Source organism: Ctenocephalides felis, unplaced genomic scaffold, assembly GCF_003426905.1.
Source record: "Ctenocephalides felis isolate EL2017-DRISC unplaced genomic scaffold, ASM342690v1 CF-g0.4_SCAFFOLD_01604, whole genome shotgun sequence".
Lineage (NCBI taxonomy): Eukaryota > Metazoa > Arthropoda > Insecta > Siphonaptera > Pulicidae > Ctenocephalides > Ctenocephalides felis.
Window position 1 is genome coordinate 39,076,317 of NW_020537758.1, and position 22,197 is coordinate 39,098,513.

At 26.4% G+C, this 22,197-nt stretch overlaps 1 long non-coding RNA gene across 2 annotated transcripts; it reads left to right on the plus strand.

The window, feature by feature from the left end:
- Nucleotides 1-331: 331 nt before the first annotated feature.
- On the plus strand, nt 332-22,123 carry LOC113373196. 2 transcript variants are annotated; one of them, XR_003366885.1, is made up of 3 exons: nt 332-563; nt 18,038-18,083; nt 21,989-22,123. It is a non-coding gene; the product is annotated as an uncharacterized LOC113373196 (long non-coding RNA). The 2 variants fall into 2 exon arrangements; XR_003366886.1 differs by having other exon boundaries at nt 18,041-18,083.
- The last annotated feature ends 74 nt before the right edge of the window (nt 22,124-22,197 follow it).

Genomic DNA, 22,197 nt, shown 5'->3' on the forward strand with positions numbered 1-22,197 from the left:
TATCTGAATTTAAATTGAAATTATAAAACCGTTTGCTAAGTGAAGATGGGTAACATTAATAGATGACACCCTAATTTAAATATTAATTATGTATGTTAATAAATATGTTACAAAACTAAGTGTAGCTTGAATAAGTAATAAATAAATACAACTTAATGGGTTTTATATAATTTACTGTAATTTTTATACTATTCTTTTGCATTTTCCGTTATGTTTCCGTTATTGGTGTACGCCCTTGCCATCCAAGCAGTTGTCAGCATTGACACAGATGTCGCTGCATGCGCTGTCAGACATATTGATCGGCACTGCAGCCAGTCAGAGTGACGTAAGACATCACGCCACGAGGGCTTGCGAGCCCTCATTGGTCCTAGTACAACACTAAAAATACGAGTTGCGCTGTGACGCGCGGCATGTGAGTTACTAAGAGTTGAGTCAAACTATTTCTAAACGGTCGCGGCTAAATTATTCAAGTGTTTAGTGTTTACAATAATCAAATTAATAATTACAACCACAATAGTGATCAAAATATAAATATCTGGATATCATTCACCTATTACAACCGGGTAAGTTGTCGTTTTGAATTGACATTTATTTTGATGTTATTCAGATATAACCTCACAAAATATTAGAATTATTTTTGTATTATGGTGTTTGGGTGTGAATTTCTATGTGTTTTGTATGAGGAAATGTGATAAATTTATGTGGAGGATGATTTAGAACGCTTGTCATATTCATTTACGTCTTTTCTTTGTTTATTTCAAATTTAGAACATGGGCCACGTAAGTGCAAAATAAATACGTGACTATTATTTATCATTCAAATCATTTCGAAATATTACTCATGAAGAAAATCTATTATTTGCATTAAAATTATCTGTTGATTCGTGGTTTCATACTGATGAAATTACTGTGTTTTAAAGATCAGATGCAAACTTTATATCTATACCCAAATAATTTATTATTGTTATATCTAAGGAGAGCGATTTTTTATTTATTTTTAACCATTTTTATTTAATCCAATTATATTTCCTCCACAAACATTAATTTCAAGCCTGAATTAATGTTTCTTCTCGCGTGACATAATGAACCTTTAATGAACTGTACAACATTCAACACTATATTTAAATCTAGTCTCTTCCTCTTCCTACATCTCAGTTATTTTTGTCACCTTTATATAAATAATATACAAATTTTTGTATATAAATAATTTACACAAATAATTTTCATTAACTGATATTTCATTTAGAGGTATAACATTTAAAATTGGACCAAAGTTTCTTAGAAAGTCCTATGGAAAAGCTAATACATGCGTTTATTTTTGTTAGTCATATGATATCAGAAATCGTGAGGCTGTTGGTTGTTACTGTAAAATACAATGAGAATACATTGGACAAACAATGTGCAAGAAATTATTATATAACATACATAACTTGATAATTGTTTTAGGTACATAAAAATTAAAGTTCAAAGGTTTAATCAATGCTAACTCAATGGAATTGCACTTGTTGCAATTAATTTTCAATTTGTGCTTATGGTTATTTTGTCATAGGAATACGTTTATTCAAATTATCAGTATTTTTATATATCTATCAATATAAGAAAACATAAATTCCTAAAATAATTCTCAACTTGTTACACTTTCAGCACCCAATCCATTCCTTTATTATAAAATGCAATTAGTTTCGGTAGTAACTCAATTGTTCAAATTAATTTTTAGTTTGTGCTTATAAAAATGATTTTGGTATCATAAAAAATGTTTAAATATTATTCAAATTATTAATACTTTTATCAATATCAGAAAACATAAATTCTTGAAATAATTCTAGACTTGTTGCGCTTTTCGCGCTCAATTCATATCTTTATTATAAAATGATCTGTTATATATAATTATCATTACTTAATATTAAATATAACTTAATATTGTTTTTCCAAAAGCAATTGTTTTGTCAACATAAACAGAAAGTTTTTTGAATCATTTAAATCGGATGCTTAGTTCTCTCAAAAACTGTCATTTTTTGTACATTTAGCTCTGTATCTTCGAAATTGCCAAAAACTATTCACCACTTCTCTCATACATTACAAATTGAATGTTTTTTGAATCATTCAAATCGGATACTCCGTTCTCTCAAAAACTCGATTTCTATTTTCTGCACTCTTTGCCCCGTATTTCCGTAATGGCTGGACCTGCCTTTTCCAGAAACTAATTAGTACATCTCCCTATCAATAGGAATCGAATGTTTTTTGAACTATTCAAATCGGTTGAATCATCTGCGCTCGAAAACTTGGACGAAAAATTGTATCCATACATACATACATACACACACATCCATTTTTTCTGAGGAATGCCAAAACGTTCAGAAACCTTCAAAACGTTAAGAAATGCAAAAAATTTCAATTTCGATTTTTGGCCCATTACAATAACTTACCTTGCGGGAAGTTAATAATTATTGTGAATTCTAATAACATTCTTAAATAACATAAAATCGATTTCATGTAAAACTATGATAAAATTTGTTAAAAAATAATAAAGAAAAAGAGATTTTAATAATGTAATACATTTTTATTAAAATAATGTCCATTTTCAGGGATGTAGATAGCATTCTCAAACTTTAAGAATAAATATGGTTTTGAATCCAAAAATCATCCAATTATAAAAAATTGGATACCATTACGTTTATTAATTTTTTTAAATGTGGACTTTATATTGCGACATTCTTAAACATTTATGTTATAGAAACAAATATTTACTGATTGTTTCTAATAAAATTTCTAATTGTTTCTCTTGAATGTTCAATACCTTTTGGTATTAGCTTTTTTACGGAGCATACTTTTGGCTGCAATCTCATGTAATTGTCGCAATTTTAGTGTTCTATACTTCTTTAAATAATTATAATTATAAAGCATAAAACAAATTATTGATATAAAAAGTATAACATATTAATATTATAATACTAAAACACGATGATTAATTCAGAATTTCAGTCAATTCATCTAATTTAAAACACCATGCGTCATTTGATCATTATAAATCATACTATTTAATTTGTTTTTTACTTATGACATATTCATGCATATTCATATATACGATTTTTTTAAAATCCTTTCTATGATAAATCTAATGTTTTTTGTGTATACGTTATTGGTATATTCAATTAAATTATTGATAAGTTCAGCAAACATTGTCTTCATTAATATTAATTAAAATCGGACTATATTGTTTTTTGTGATTGCTGCTGATATCTTTGTTATTGATAAACCGATTTTGATAAAACCGAACTAAATGAATAATAATTAATAAATACTTAATCAATTCCATAGAAAAAGTGTGATTCATTCACGAATTAAAATTCTTCGCAAATCTTCTATTTGATTTTTAATAAATTATCGAAGTAATTTTTGCACATATAAATATTTTTCATTAATTCAATTATTGCCATTCAATTATCTTAATCATGAATTTGGTTGTCATAAAACAAATGCGGCTGTTAATGCAATGATTCTTTAAAAAATAAATGATAATATAAACTAGTAGGGTGAATGGCATCGTGCCTTAAGGCAAATTGCTGGAACTTCCCGTACCGTAACGAAATGTTCGAGGAATACTGAATGTTTTCAAATAGATTTTTATTAATATTGTAACATTGTCTAATATTTATAAGAATTATATAAACTGAATTGCAAAGTTGAAATTATTTATTTAATGTATATTAGAACTATAGTCATAATTAAAAATAAAATCTGAATTATATTCGATCTACAAAAAAATTTTTTTTTGAAAAAAGAAGTTGAAAAAAATTTTTTTTTTCAAAATCAATTATTTTGTTGAGACAAGCAGAAAGTTTTTTGACTCATTTAAATCGGACGCTTAGTTCTCTCAAAAACTGCCATTTTTTACACATTTAGCTCCGTATCTTCGAAATGGCTGGGCCTGCTTTTGCCAAAATCTAATAAACACTTCTCCCAATCATTACTAATTGAATGTATTTTAGATTATTCAAATCGGATGTTCCGTTCTCGATTGCTCGATTGCTCTTTTCTGCTCTCGATTTCTATTTTCTGCACGCTTTGCTCTTTATCTCCGTAACTGCTGGACCTGCCTTTGCCAAAAATTAATCAGCTCATCCCCCTTACAATAGGAACCGAATATTTTTTTAACCATTCAAATCGGTTGATCCGTGCGCCCGAAAACGTGACTGGAAATTTGTATCCATACATACATACACACACATCCATTTTTTCTGAGGTATGCCAAAATGTTCAGAAACCTTCAAAACGTCGAGAAATGTAAAAATTTTCAAGTTCGATTTTCGGCCCATTACAATAACTTACCCTAAGTGAAGTTAAAAAATATTATGAATGACTATTTTTGAATGAGGATCTTTGAAAATTAATATAATTTGCCAAAAAAGTCGTTTTAAATTTAACAAATGTTGAAGTAATAGTAAAAAAAACGTACAATCTCAAATATTGATACGTTACTACTGCATATAAAAATATATTTTTTTGTAGATAAAATAATTTGTTATATAATAAATCATAACATACGGTGTAATAAAATTTTATACAATATGTGAATTACCGAAGAGATTATTTCTATGCGAATACTGATAAAGCTAATAAATGAATTAATTAGCCGGCACATGAACAGATATCATATTTCTTATTTGATTTTTGTAATTGAATATGTATTAACCTTTGGAACAATCTTGAGGGGTCAAAGAAGAGTTCAAAGATTATTATATACATACTGACTTAAATTGGTTTGTAAACGAATACATTTGTAAATAATAAATATAAGTTTAATTGGTGTTTTTTGGTTCATATGTAGATAAGGCAAAACGAAATCAGGTGTATTTCAACTTGCTGTTCTAACATTGATGGTAATATCAGTTATTATAGAATTATGGTTCCAAGTTTAAAATTGCCTTTACAATTTTCCAATAAAAAATCAAGAGTATTACTAATAACTTCAAACCTAGTTTTGGATTTTTTGTTCATTTTTGCTTTTTTAAAATCTCTTAAAAGACATTAGTTTTTCTTACAATATTCTTTATTTTTATTATTCTTTAAAAGAAAAAGGCAATTCTAATTAGGAAGTTATCACAAGAAACTTTATAAGACTAGGGAGTTCTGATTGCTATTAATAATTTGTAATTAAGAAAAATATATTTTTTACTATTTCAAAATAAGGTAGTTTACAAATGTTTTCAAAATTACTCGGCTTAAGATCGTTTTTGGATCTTTTTATAATTTTTTTAATATCTTATAGGACTTTATTATAACGAGCCGTGTTTCAGGCATTTTTTGGTGAAATTTACATAATTACTAATTTTATTTACATTTTAATTAAAGATCAATATTAATTACAAGCTACACCGTTGAAGCTTTGCAATGTCATATAAAGGAAATAAATTTTTATGAGTATGCAAGTAGTATATTAATCTTATAAAAACTATAATATGCGCTCTAAGAAGCTTTTCTTGCGTAATACAATAACATATGTGAAATTTAGATTAGTGTAATTTTAAATAATCTTTCTAGCTCCATGTTTTTTGTTAATAACAAAAATATATCCTTCGAATTACATTGATCTGGGAAAAGCCAACACATAATATATTCGGCAATCTTCTTTGTAATGTTGGCCAATGTACGTCATGGATTGAAAAAATGAATATCATATCTAAATTGAACATACTTTAACACAAGTCATTTCCTACTTACAATTATTACTTATTTTTTATTACATAAATAAATCACGTGCATATGTAGTCTAAATATGGTAATTAAGTGAAGTTATTCTACATTTATATTGATAAGATTGGTATATTGATAAACATTTTATTAAATATATTACCATAAGCATTATTTTATTTGGTAATTTATATTGTTCCTATAATTATAACAAATTAGTTAAATTGTTTAGGATTGCTTTGAAGCCTTGACTTTTAATATATCTTACCTATGAACAAAAATTAATAATTTAAATTACGTAAATAGCTGATTTGTTGCAAATTTTAGACCGACTATTACACATCGTTATTATAAATATATTATTTTTACACTAAATATTAAATAAATATTTATAAACTATATTTTTAAAACTTTGAAATACATATTATATATATTTCATGATTCTTCATCTTTATCGCCATTTCAATTAAATGAAAATATTCTTTCACTCTTATCATACTACGAATATCATTTTAATGTAAATACTATCCTTGGTACTCTCTTTTATTTAAATTTATGTTATTGTTCTTTATTATTACTAGATGTTAAATTATTTAACAGTTGGAATAAATATTGTAATTATAAAAATAATTCTTTCACTCAATATTTTTAAAATCTTATAAGATTCACAAAAACGAACAAGATTTATTCTCGCCAATCTTTTTAACTTGGAACTGATGGGTATTAAAAAAAACTGTTTAAGTGACATTTGGCCTTATGGTTATGGCATAAACTATCTAATATGTATAAATAATCGACTTAATCAATAACGATTGATATTTAGCAATTATTCAAATTGCTACGTTAATTTTTGTCGTAGCTTCCAAACTTTATGATGAATTTTTATAATTAAATCGCTCATCGCAGGTCTATAATATTTTTTACATGTTCCTAAAACTATGAACTTTATCATCAAAAAGTTTCAAATCTTTTTTAGGCTTCAAATGCTTCAAATCGAAATCTGTTTTAGGCTTCAAAGTTTTTGAAATTCGTACAGTGGTTTTTGAAATATCAAATTTTGGCTCAACATACTTTTTCTAATTTTAATGTCAAAAGATTCAGAAATATTTGAAACGTCGAGAAAACCTTAAAATTAACAAATTATCTTTCATTTCAGAAAGTTAAAATATTGTCTTTTTACAACTTAATTACTGAATTCGTATAATATTTTTTTACTGCATGGGAAGTTCCACTAATTTGCCTTGAGGCGCAAACCAATAGTTTTGATTAGTTGTAAAGATTATATTTTTTTTTGCTCATATAATATTGGTTATATATGCTTAATTTATTTCCTATATACAAACATTATTATTAAAATTAAGAAATTTTTTTCTTCTAAAAATCAACTTTTCGTTCGTGTACTTATCGACACGTGCTGAACTTGGAAGATGATTACTCTGATGTAACCAGAAACTTGTTTCTTTCTTTGTTTTTTGTTTTTTACACTCTCGGTGTGTTTCATAATGATAGGTTTTTTACTATCAATAAAAACTATAAGCATTTTGTGAATTATTGTCAATACAAAAAAGAATAGTATATTCATTAATAAATTACCCGCAAGATGATACTATGTTGTCTGTTAAAATTATATAATACTCTTGTCTCGTGAAAAAAAGTTGTTTCAAAACTCAGTATTAAAATTTTTATAGTATCCCGAGAAAAAAGTTATTTATCAAAAACATATTTTTTGTAAAGTGGTTGAAAATGAACAAGTTTAAAATCAACTGAATTTGATATTAACCCTTTCCACTCGGATGCCATTGCTCCGGCGGAAAAATACATACTAATTCCGGAATTAGCGAGTGAAAAGGATTAATAGAGATTTAAAACCCAGATTTGTTTTGTGGTACATAAAGATTTGGTTGGGAAGATATAAATTTAAAATATTATATATTATATTAGGTTGTCAAATATCTCCCTTCCGCTTTTTTGCTCTTGGTTTATAATACAAAAAGGCGGAAGGGAGATATTTGACAAACTTATAATATTGCTCAATCGTTATTTATCATACTTTATTATTAAAGATACTTGCAAATGTAGATTTAATGCAAAATAAATAGTTTTTTGAAATTCTAGAATGAATTCTATCTAGAGGGTTAATATTTAGCTGTTGAATATTATTTTGTAGTAATTTCCTCTTATAATCAATGATATATAAACTGCCTCTGAATATTTATTTTGCCATTCGAATTATGTCTAAGAAAATGTGGTTGCTCAAATATTATTCATAATTATACTTTTTTTTCTTTGTTAAATTTATTTCGCCTAGTTTATTTTGAGCATTTAGTCACGTAGAACCTTTTTATTTACTACTTTCTATTCTAATTTTTATATCATTATCAATCTATATATATATATATATATATATATATATATATATGTCCTTCTTAATTTTTTCTTCATTTTTTTTCAATTCTTGCTTTTTCATATCAAATTTCTAATTTAATTCAACTTCTATCCTCATTCCATTTTTTCCCTTCATTTTTGTTTTTTAATATCAGCAAATTCTAATATTTTTTCTTCTTACTGTTAATACAATTCAGCTAATACAAATTTTGTAACTCCTATTTTTCTACTTAACAAATACAATTTTATTTAATTTCAAATTAACTACACATATATTTTTCATAAATTCTAAGTCATTGACAGGATTCGATCCAAAGAACCCTGTCGTGTGAATCGAACACGCTACAAAAGTGAGCTATGCTCGTCACATAATTATACATATATTAAATAAAATTGCTGTACGTAATTTAAAATACTGCAAACGATGATAAGAGTGCATTTTAAGTACAATAGATAACACTAAAAAAGTAAAAATGTAATGTTTTTCCTCCCACGGTTATGAAGAATATGCAACGGTATTTATACCGTTGAAAAAACCACTTACCATGAAAAATCAAAGATTTCATGAAATTCTAGTAATTTTGCTCTTACAAATATTAAGAACTCGATTTATTCTATTTAACTAGTGGCTGGAACTTCCCGTACCAACAATTCTTTTTTTAAAAGATTAACATTTTTGAAAAAAAATTACTCTGAAAAAATTACATTTTTGAGAAACTATACATTTTTGACAAAAATTTACTTCTTTTTGAAAAAAAAGACTTTTTGAAGAAAAATTTATTTTAAAATATTTTGAAAATTCTGAACTTTTTTCAAAGCAATCGTACTGCTTTTACTGCATAGAGACGAAATATCGAAGCGCGTGAGCGCCGCGTCGCCGTCTAACGCGTAAACATTGGTACAGAACCCATAGGAATATAAACAAAATTTATACTTATTGTTAAAATCTTTAATAAAAAATATCTAATAATTTGATGTCCATATGTCTAATGATCATTTTGACCGCCAAATGGCATTTTTTTACTTTTTTTTTAATAGATCTTCTAAACCGCTAGACCTGCCTTCATGAAAATTTGATCAGTTCTTCATCTTGTTAATAAAAGTAAAATATTTTTTGAATTTTTAAAATCGGACGCTCCGTTCTCTTAAAAACCGTGTTACCGTTTTTGGCACTTTTTGCCCTTTTTGCCCTTTTTGCATGATATCTACAAAACAAATTTGAATGCTATTCATACAAAACCCTTTGTGTAAAATGTGCAGTTTCAATACATATGATAAAATGCATAAGGTACTTGTATTATATATAAACTGTTATACACTTATAAATTTAGTTGATTGGTTATAATTTATAGAAGATTGTATAGTAATTTAAAACTAATAAAGCCCCAAAGGAACTGCAGAAAGATTTAGCACAATCTCTACAAATTATTCATCTACAAACTGAATAACTTTGCAACATATTTTCAACCATGTAAATATCACTTAAATGGATAATTGTTAATACTGGATAAAATTGTATTGTTATAGACAACATGCAAAGGTAGTTTTATAATTTTAAAACCGTATCTTCGGAACGGCTAGACCTGCACGCCAAAAACTAATCAGCACGTCTCTTTATCAATACGAATCGAATGTTTTTTGAATTATTTAAATCGGTTGATCGGTGTTCCCGAAATTGACGAAAGTTTGTATCCGCACACGCACACACACACACATACATCCATTTTTTCTAAGGTATGCCAAAATATTCAGTTCTTTGAAACGTAAAGATAGATATCAAAAATTTTATTTTCGATTTTTTGCGATTAATATAACTTGCCCTACGGGAAGTTAATTAAATCTGTTCTATAAGAATATTCACCCACCTCTAGATACCTAAGTTTTCTTGATAATAACGCGATTTTTCTTAACACCAGTAGAACCGTGAGAATTATCTGTTTATAAATAAATTAGACTCATACATATGTATGTAAGCACATGCTAATGCATATGTGTATATTTATAATGATATTCATATATAGTTAAATATTTGCGTGTTTGTATACACCTATTCGCGTACAATTATGTCGGAGACTTTGAACTCCTATCGGACTATGGCCTATCACACCATACAACATACAACTCGTCAGTATGGGTCAATCGGACCTTGGATCATATGTTTTGCTCATTCAGTTATATGATCGCCAAAACATTTTAGATATTGAATATAAGCTGCAATTGTTTATATGGTGTGCAGAACCATAGACATATTATAAAACACTTTAATTAAGGACATTGACTTGGATAAGAAATTTTGTAATTATTTTTTAAATTTGTAGTAGCCTTATTTTCTGCAAATATTGATCACTGTTTTTTTTGCACTGAAGAGGAATTAGAATTTCCTTCCAATTGGATTAAAATAATGTTCTGATTAGAATAATCTCAATTGCATTTCCTTGGAATATGCAATTTTTTTCATATAATTATATCCCATATAATAAATGTGTGGATTAGGTTTTAAAATGATACCCAGTGAAAATCATTTTAAGTTTGAAAATTTATCATTTGCACTGAAGATGAATTATGAATTTCCAATTGGATTAAAATAATGTGCTGATTAGAATAAATAACCTCGATTGCATTTCCTTGAAATATACTTCTTATTTTATACAATTACAGCCTGTCTGGTAAGGCATTCAGTAATTTTGGAGGCAAGTTTGTAGATACAAAATTTTAACCCTTTCTACTCGGATGCCGCCATTCCGGCGGCAAAATTCATATAAATCTCGGAATTTGCGAGTGGAAAGGGTTAAAATGCTACCCACTGGAAGTCATTTTAAGTTTTAAAATTGATTAGATGAAGAAACAGAAAAGTTATAGTAAGTTTACATTACATGGTAATTTGCTAAATCAAATTAAAAACAACTAATTGTAGTAACTGCTACAATAAGCAATTGACTATGGAAAACATTTTTTACATTAATAAGTCTATAGGGAGTTTCTTGTGTAGTCTTCTTATAGGCGGATTATCAAACAAATGAGCCATTGTTGCATTAGGAAGATCGTAAATTCTAGCATGGTGTCTAGTACTGGTATTTTTGATGATATCCGCTACAAAAGGGATGTTGAGGTCATCATAAATGATTTTGTTGCTAACAAACCATGGGTCACCAGTAATAGATGATATTTAAGCTTAGTTTTGTACTTAGATGCATGTTTTCTGATTTCTTTACCATGAACATATTGCAGCCCTGGTGGATTAAGCAATTTCGGGCATACTTGGGCCTTTAGTATTGTTTCCAGAATTTTATTTTGTAACCTTTGCAAAATGTTTGTTGGTTTTAAGACTACTTCATAATCCAGTATTTTTTTTAGTAAGAACATATTTAGAACAGACTTCGCACCAAAAAGCCTCAATATAGTTTTTTGAAATTGAAATATGCAAATATGCATGAATTTCTGGTAAATTTAGTTATATCATATTCTTTCTGCGAGATACTGCTTTCATTATTATTTCTGATTTTTTTTTTTCAATTTTGTGTTTTTGACGAAAAATTTTTTATGCAGTATTTATGTACGTTCAATGCTAAAATGGATACCATGCATTTATTATTCATTGTTAATAGTCGTTTTTCAATTAACATTAAACATATGTTTTATCTATTCTACCGATCATTGATAAAAACAAATCTAAGTTATTAATATTTTGCTTTTAAATATTCTCATGTTTTATCTATCTAAACTAATTTTTTTTGACTGTTGATATGAACTTTCGCATAATTATCATATATTTTAAGGTTCAAAAGATGGCAAAATATTATTTATATTTTTTCCTGGTGATGGTTTATGTGATCATGTGGCGGTTTGATTTGGTAAATGTAAATTAGTGAAATTTAAATACACGCAGTTTTCGAATTTCCTCGTAGCATAGATTATTATCCTTTCTGGTATTTAAATGACCTTTTAAAAATTCTAGTTTTTCTTATGTGTGTGCTTCTGCTTTAACAAGATGAAATCTCTGTCTCTTCATATATGTTTTCTTGTGTGTATTTAAATAAAACTCGGTAATGGGTTCACGACCTTGGCTGATTCTAAAACGAATTGTTTGCTTGTAAATAAAAAATAAACCGCATTTAACTAGTATACGCATGTCTATAAATCATTTTGTTTTAAGAAAAACAACCTTGACATTGATATTTGTGGAATTGGATGTACTTAAGCCAATGCATTTCCAATTATTATCATAAGCTTTATTTATTTTCAAGACAAATGTAACAAATGTAACAAGACAGAGTACCAATAAGTATATCTAAAATTCGGATATTCTTGCATATCCGAATCTGTTATGTACAAAACTTAAACATGATATACTTTACTCGTGTAATTAGTAACTTCTCATCTTATGCAAGAGTTTTAGAAATACTATGTTAGATACATTGAACAGAGGTTACAAATTTTTATGATCATGCGACTTAAATACCACATTTATTATTGTCATACTTTTCAAAATTTACGATTCTTAGAACAATTTTTTTTTAAATTGGAAATTTTTAATTTGCAAATAACAAACTGAATATGTATTTTAGTTTTGGTGATAACTCATTTTGAAAATACTGCTATCGAAATATTTTAGTTTATATAATGTGGTATGGGGTGCAAATAGTATCGTATAGAATAGCATATATGCGTCGTTATAATCGATTTGTTGACGCTGTATATATAAATATAGAAGAATATTTAGATATAGAAAATATTAGTAAATATTTTCTTCAATTTAAAATTTTAATCTTTTGCTAATCACAGTATTTTATAATCAAAAACTACAATTACACTATATAATACTTTAAAAACAAAATTGCATATTTTTTTGTCCATATGAGTATAAATTTTCTGATCGCTGTTAAAAAAATAAAAAATAAAAATAAACTAAATATAAGTATAATATTTTTGTGTTATGATGTTTGTTGCAATACTCCTCCGAAACGGCTTGACCGATCTTTATGAACTTTTATAATCAAGTTCAGTTTGATTGAGAATCGGCCTAACATCTATTTTTTTATATCCCTGAGTTTTAAGCATGGGCCGTTCTTAAGATTGTTTTCAATTTTTGGATCATTTTTTCTTATTTCATTTTTTTCATTCAATAAATTTTATAATCCAGGTTACTTTGATTGAGAATTGGCTAAGATCTATTTTTTATATCCTTAAGACTTTTTTTCGGTTTTTGGACCAATTTTTCATATTTTATTTTTTTTTATAATTCGTAATTAAAAAACTTAAATATATGCCTTAAATTTTCACCCTCTTGCTACGAACTCCAATTTCGTAAGTCATTTTAGTCATCTAAAAATAAGGGTTTTGATCATATTTTATACTTTTTTTTCATTGCTTTGTTAACTACATACTGCCCCAATTTTTAATCTTCTTCGCACAAATTCCTGTTTTGTTTACAATATATAGCACCATAGAAATTTTCTAGAATCTAGAAAATACTTTACATTACAATCATGGAAAAACGTTTTCGGGGTCATCTAGTATATATATAATATATATATATATATATATATATATATATATATATATATATATATATATATATATATATATATATATATATATATATATATATATATATATATATAATGGGCCATTATCTTTTATGTTTTAAATTAGCAAGTAACTTTTATGGCCCACATACAAATTACAAACCTCTGGTTGTGTGACGACCTTAAATTATTATTAGTAGCGTTTTTGTTCCAATGAGCGCTAGAATAATTTTTTACATTTCAACATTCTTATATAAGAATACGACGTAACAAATATTAAATTATGTTTAGTGTGACTTGATTTGTTAAACAATGTGATAGTGGAATTAAATAAATATTTACTTAGTTTGTGAAAATAGTGCAAATTTATTTAAAGGATTTTGCGGTGCGAGTTCTTGAAAAGGTTAATCAAATTTTAACTATATATAATATAAATTTTAACTAACACAAGGAATATTTAATTCTGTATATTTCAGTATTTCAGTCTGTAATATTATCTTATCATTGCAAATACAACTGAAGTAATTCAAAGAATTTTGCAGCGTACCAGAATATTATATTATATACAAAATAATCACATAATTACAACAATTATAAAGTGATGTAGTAACACAGTCATTTAATAACATAGCAATATTTGAAAATTGAGTCGTTTAACATTTTGTGTGATATTTAGGGTTTTTTACAAGCAGAAAGCTTTTATAGAAGCTTGGAAAGTCGCCATTTGATCGAGGCTAGCATTAATTATTTATTAATTAAAAAAATAAGTTTTAGTTCTATATTATAGTTATCAAAATATTGTTATACTTTACGTATCGAATTGAAGATCAACTATTGAATTGTATGCAACATTGCATGAATTTAGCACAATATCTTTTGTACACTGATAATTGTAAAATTTCTAATTTACCAAATATCTACTCAGTTGTAAAAATATAAAATATCTTATATACAAAAAGGTCATAATATTGATGACTTCTAATTTGCAAATAGCAAAAATGCCGGTGAAGGGCTATTTTCTTTTAGAAACATTTCCATCTATATTTCCAAGTGAAAAACCATGTCATTACTGCTTGACATGCGAATGCAATCAAATTACGAATTTGAATTAGTATTTATAACAAAATAAATCAATTGTGAATTAAGAATGTAACATTCTGATTATGTTCCATATCCAAGAAGTTATCCTCATTCAATTATTATGTTTGCAAATCACCATTTCTCTAAAAATTTTGATCTGAGATTTACTATTCTTGATCTGACGAGAAAATTTCATTTGTAGACAATATGAACGTTACTACCGAAATAAATATAGATATTTTTCGATCAGACAAACTATTTTACAGTGAGAACGCTATGTGGGCCAGAGTCTGGTGTTTATATATGTTATTTTGGCACTATACCAAGTCGGTTTTGGTTACATTCAAATTTTCATTCTTTTTTATGCAACAATAAAATTTATTCTTTACTTTTTATTTTTTGTACTTCTATATTTTACTAAACATGTTTCTTCTTACACTGTTTGAGCTTATATACACATAATCTTTAAATTTAAAATTTTTATACTGGATATAATGATTTATTTTTTTAGTTCAAACTTAAATATGTACTTTCAATGAACTTAAATGCATATTAAAATGTGTTTGTGATTTGTATTGCTAATGAGTTATTCCTTACGAAGGCCGTAATACTGTAATTAATTTGTTAATCAACTCATAGATGATACTGTATTTATTTAATTTCTAACATTACTATAATTTGTAGGTTATTTAAATTTCTATTTAAAATTATACTTTGTGAAGCCTAAACTATTTTGTTTGTACCAATTTATATCATAAGAATTATTTCACGTGGTTTGCTCGGATATTTAGCATTTTTTAATTTATCATACATTTGTTGATTTTATCTGAATGTTATGGATTCAATGGAATGAACATAAAAACAAATTTTTCAGTGTTTGTTCAAAAAAATTCTTCGATCGTGTATCATGTATAATATAACATCAATAATCATCAAGTTTGAACATATATTGAGCTTCCTTATTCATAACTTTTTTTCAGTCTTTACAAAAGGATATTATTACAAAAGAAAGTTATTATAGAATTTTGTACAAGGGAAATTATGATGTTGCTAGTATAGGGGTTCGAAAAATAAAACGTATTATGGCTGGTACCAGTATAAATTTTGATAAATGCTTGCATTTTTGACATTTATGAAGTTATTCTAAGAGTTATCTATAATAAGAGCTTTATGCCGTAATAAAATCCACCCTATACATATTTTTTAATTCTCTGAAATGGTCCTTTTGTACATGTGGATTATTTAGCCTAAAATTATAGTAATTCATCAGTTACTCCTTATTTATGTATTAAATAAAAATACTTTTTTATACTTTTTGAACATCTCTATATATATATATATATATATATATATATATATATATATATATATATGACTACAGCCTCGGGCTCTGTCACATAAACTACGTTCTCTGTGCAAAATATATTATATATTTCACAAATATTTTGCTATACTCTGTTCAACAAATTAATATAAAAAAAACAAGTTAATGTATATATGATAGTGCAAAATTGTGTTCCTTGCACTAGCTACTGATGTAAGACCATATTTATATCCACTGATGATGACATAAAATACTATGTCGAAACGTTTGGAAAAATTAAAGATTAACTTCTAAATCTTTGCCTTTTATTTGATGTATGCCCTTGAAGAACTTACTCATATATATATATATATATATATATATATATATATATATATATATTAATTTAGAAATATGGACAAACAATACTCTTTTTTGCACTAATTTATTAAATAATAATTTTACAAACGTTTCGAGACTAGGTTAGTCTCATCATCAGTGTGTTATAATTTAAAATCTAAAACAAGGAAATCTAAATTAGCATTATGTGTTATCCGTTACAAGTCCTTTTACAGTAAAAGGAAAGGAACACATAATGCTAATTTAGATTTCCATATTTTAGATTTTAAATTATAACACACTGATGAGACAAACAGTCTCGAAACGTTTGTAAAATTATTATTTAATAAATTAGTGCAAAAAGATTGTTATTTGTTCATATTTCTAAATTAATAGCTATCCACTCAGAATACATTTGTTATTTATATATATATATATATATATATATATATATATATTAGGGTGGTCCTTAATATGGATGTTTTTGAATTTCTTTGCTCCCAGTGGCTCAAATGCTTCCAAATTGATAAAAAAAACTCTGAAAGTTTTAAGTCTTAATATTAACTTTAAGATAGTTAAGATAGCTTTGAAGATATATTCGTCAAAATATTAATAAAGTAATTTGATAATATGCATTGAACTTCAGTTGCTTCAGAACTAAAAATTGGCAAAGACGAATTTTTTTAAAATTATGTAACTTATATGAACCTACTAAACGTTATAATTCAAGGCTTATAGATTATAAAAATAGAATAAAATCAATATAATATTATCGAATTTGATATAAATTGAACATACCAAAATCATCAGAAAATTATGCACTAAATGCTCTCTATTTAATTTAATAAAGATGAGATAAGAAGTATAGAAAAAGGATTATATGAAGAAGAAGATAGTATGAAATTGAAGATTGTATAGAATAATGTAGGTGGCTAAATAAATGCTCGAGTAAGCGAGGCCAATAAAATAATAAATAAAAAAAAATATTTGTTTAAAATGCAATTTTTAAATGACAATGTAAGGGAAACTATGGTGACACAGTTGACTGTCTTACGTTTTTTAATAATAATATTTTTAAGAGATACCTTTAAGTATCAAAGTAAACATTTCACATTGCTACTGAATTAAGAAAACGGAAATATATTGTTTATAAATTTCTAACCATGGTAAAAATAAGGTGATGTGAATGGAAATGGAAACCCCAAAATTATCTTCTTATTTTACATCCTCCGCGTTTTAAGTTATAAGTGTATATGATGAACGTAAGTGTATGTAAAGTATGTATGTACAAATAAATGTATGTATAAATGAGTGTATATTAAATATATATTATATATATATATATATGTGTGTGTATATGTGTATGTGCGTGTGTACGTCGTATTATTTATAAGACAAAGTCTAGACTTAAATTACTTTCGTTCATTAACATTTTCTTACTTTTTTATTTACTTTAGAGTTTTTAAATAATTTAATTTTCCTAATTAAAAATATGGACCAATGTCAATATAGTTTTTGTGTACTCAATAAATTTACTTTCATTCGTTTTTCGTTTACATTATTTCATTTCTTCAGCCACATATATATTGTATCCGTTCAGTTGTTTCATGTAGTTTTTCGTAACATATATGCATTTATATTATTCATTGGTGTAATGCTATGTATTTCATTGTTTGAAGGGTTTGTTCTAACATATATTTGTGTATTTTTTTCAGCAGTTATAAAATAAATTTGAATCATGTTCGTGGACGATCCAGCCAAGTGAGTTCTTTTCATTTTTTCATATATTCATGTATTTGCATGTTCATAAATTGTTTTCATTCACGTGACGGTTTCATTGTCTTGCAAAGTGTATGTTTGATTCAATCTTAAAAGCATTGTCTTCTGGCGAATGAAATTTTGTTATGTCAGCTTTTTCGCCACAAAAATTGATAATCGAATCGTCACAATGTATGCATTATTTATAAGACACACATTTTGCTTTTGTAGAATAATATTGAAATTGCGAACAATGTCGGTATTGCAAACAGTTTGTAATGATTTTCCTGTCTGATCCACATTGAGAAATGGAATTCAGTCTTTGTACATAATTTGCTATGAAAAGATATAGCACGTTTGATACATTGCTTGGAATAATATACATCATACAAACTATATAAATATATGCTAAAATAAGTGAAAATTAAGTGCAATTATAAAAATATAATAGTTTTACACGATCAAGTTTTAGCCTGGTTTGAAATACGCTTGGTAGAATTGATGTTGTTCAAATATAGTGTTAATTGCATGGCTTACATTCGAAATTATATAAACAATTGATTAGTATAGTACATAATAGCAATCACAACAGTTTTGTTGTGTGTTCGCAAACTGTACACTACAACTTTTTCTGAGAAACTTTTTGCAATAGAATAAGAGCCAAAGTAAACATTTCTTGTTAAATATCAATGGCCGTTGAGAGTTTCAATTTTTTCGATTGAAACAATTTTAATTTTTTTATAAAGTGTCTCTCCTTTTGTCTCATAATTATCATTGCATTACACGTAGAACAGATTAACACCTGCATTTTTATTTTGATAAAATTGTTACAGAAACTATAGTAGTAGTAGCTAAATTCAAGACTGTGACTTTTTATGAAGGTTGATGTAATCTCTATTTTTCGAAAATACTTACGAATTTATCTTTTTAGTTTTTATTTTTACTGAATCTATGAGAATTAGTAATAGAAATTATATGATTACCAATAAAATCGAAATTTCAACTAGGCATCGCTTGTGCTTCCAGCTGCACATAATTTAGATAAATTTATTTGCATGCATATGCGTTGTTATTAGTATTAATATTGATTAGGAGCGCGACCTAAATTATGATTAAGTAATTTTTTCTCAATTTTGAAAAAGTTTTATTCAAACAATAGTACATACAAATGTCGGAAACAATCCTTGTTCCTTTATATGTTGTACCTAATTGTTTTTTATGCATGTACATCTAAGCACATAAGTTTTTGTTTGTCATTGTACTTTCGAATATTAGATGAAACGTATGAACATAAAAAAATTTATGAATACTTACTCTACCTACTTCATATTTACATCTCAACTTATAATAAAGTTTCAAAAAGAGTGCACTGTGGTGAGTGGTATGTGCACTCTAAAACAAAAGAAATAAATTTATGTTGTATCGTTAGAATTACTGACTTTAATATGTTTGGTATCAACGAATGATATAATATATTTTATATTAAATATTATTTTAATATACAAGATTATCAAAATATACGTAGAAAAGTCCAAGATCTTTTAAACATATTACTGCTACCTAATATAGTTTTTGTTAATGCTTTACAATTGTATGTAATTTGATATACAATGCAGAATTTATATAATTAAATTAGGTACATATTTACATATTTATTCAAAAGGCAAATAAGCAGTTTACCTTTATTTCAATGAATTGTATTTCAATGAATGTACAGGTATTATGAATGAAGTGCATATAGTCTTTAAACTAAATACTTCGGGATCATGTTTATAAATCTTATGTGTTTCTATTTACGAGTAAGGTTTCTGATTTCAGATCCAAAGTTCAAACATTCAAACGATTAGATAGAATAGGAAGGCTTTTTTATCTTATTGAGATAATTAAACACTTATGATAAGGCAACCTGGATACTCATCTGAAATAGTGACCATTTCAGTAGGTAGTCAGTGATATGAGTGATTAGTGATTTTTATATTGCGTGCGTTATTTTTGGAAATAGTTATATAATGGTCAAGTATGTTACACATTTAATATATTTGCAATTGCTAGACGATATCAAAGTAAAAAATCGAGCCTTATTTTCATAATATTTATATCAAAAATTTGAAAATATGGGTTTAAAGAGAATATCACGCTTTTGGCATATAATTTTACATTATTTTTAGTGCTATTATGAAAATCGAACTTCCAACAAATTGAAATTGTGCGACAAAATAAAAAAGTGTTGTTTTTCAATTTTATTTTTTAAATCGTTATTTTCAATTCGTTTTTTGGTGATTTTTTCTTACTTTTGCTATCTCATTTTTTTCAGATTTTCATATCAGATTTCATTTATCATTTTAGTTGTGACTTCAGTTAAGCTAATACATAATTCTGAATAAAATTCTCTATTTGCTTTTTTTTTAAATAAAGATGAAATGTGTGTAATTTTTCGATTAGTTTTTTATACTTTTGAGACTTGCTTCAATTTCGTCAATTTATTGAAAGATAATTTCAATAGCAATTACAAACACGTATTATTTTACCGTTTTTGATTAAAAAATCAAGCTGCTTACGATAAAATTGCTTGCATGTAAATGGTTATGAAAATTTATTTGCTAAATATAAATTTGTAGTTACTATTATATAAAATGAATGAACGTATACTTATTATGTCTTTCGTGACTGTATCGGATGGTTGAATTTACTATTACCTTCAATTGCAATTACAGCAGTTAAATTTGCTGATTAAAATATTTTCGTTTTCATTTAATCAAATTCCACGATTTTATAACTCTTGTTTGTTTCAATCACAGACCTATGGGCTACGCTTGCCAAATAAAAATTTAAAATGTGTAGATCGAGTAATCTTAAAGCTTTTACTTTTAATTAATTTATAATTTATTAAAAAAAAGTCTTTTTGTGCGCAAAAATTTTACTATTTCTGTAAGTTTCTGTAAGATTTTCGTATAACTGCGCAGAAATCGATGCACTAACGCTATGCTGCAAAAAGTTTAAATTCTTAAAAGTTCGTACATCTTTGAAACATTGTAAACAAATATATGAGATCTAAATATGTAATTGCCAAAATAATTTTAGTAATAATATTAATAAAACAAATATAATATAATTTAATGCATATGCACATGTTATATATTAAAGCTGATATTTTAAGTTATTTCCAATTAATATCGCCGCTCGCCGTATACGTGAAAACATATTGAATATTTATTTCTAATGATTGTGTTTATGCAGAATTTAATCTAATCAATGTTTAAAGTTGCCAGGTTTTTCATATTAATGAGCATTCTTATCTTTACCAATTAAATAAACGTCGCAGCAATTGCTAATGTAACATTTAAATTTATTTTCCTTTACTGATATTTAATAGTATTAAATAATAACGTTAATTGCTATAGCTATTATATGTATATTTTTAAACAAAATGGAATAATGGCAGAGAAGTTGATATTTAATTATAAATTGAGAGAAGTTGACACTCAATTTAATTGATTAAACTTATTGTATATTGTATTTATTCTACAATAATGCTAAATTCACTATACATTTTGCTTGATTACAAACATTAATGATGTGACAAACAATTTTTATTTTTGTAATTTTATTTGCACAAAAATAGCAAATGCATAATAATTGGTTGTCTAAGAATGTTAGAACGACAATAACACTTTTCAGCCCGATTACGTTATGATATTCTACTAAGATTTAACGCTTGTTTACTTAAAACTAACAAATTATTAAATTAGTACTCATGCGCAATTCTTGAGTATTTTGTCTCTTTAAAAATCTGCTAATTAGAGGCACATCGTTATTGCTCTCAAAGCTAATATTACTAAATGTCTGTCTCATGACTAAGAAATCATCGTAATGTCAAATTAATCAAACATATGTTTTATGAATTTTAGCATGGACTCCGTGTGGGTGTCTTCCGCCATGGGTGCCCTCAAGGCATTGGCACTGGTTTGTGATATAATAACATTTCCAGTATATTTGGTTCTTCAACAACCATGGAAACAAAGGCAACTCGCCAAAAGGCCAAAGGTAAACGAAAGGGAGAAATAATATTAACTTGTTAGTAGTATACGCCATAGGTTCCAAACTTTTTTGTGACGTG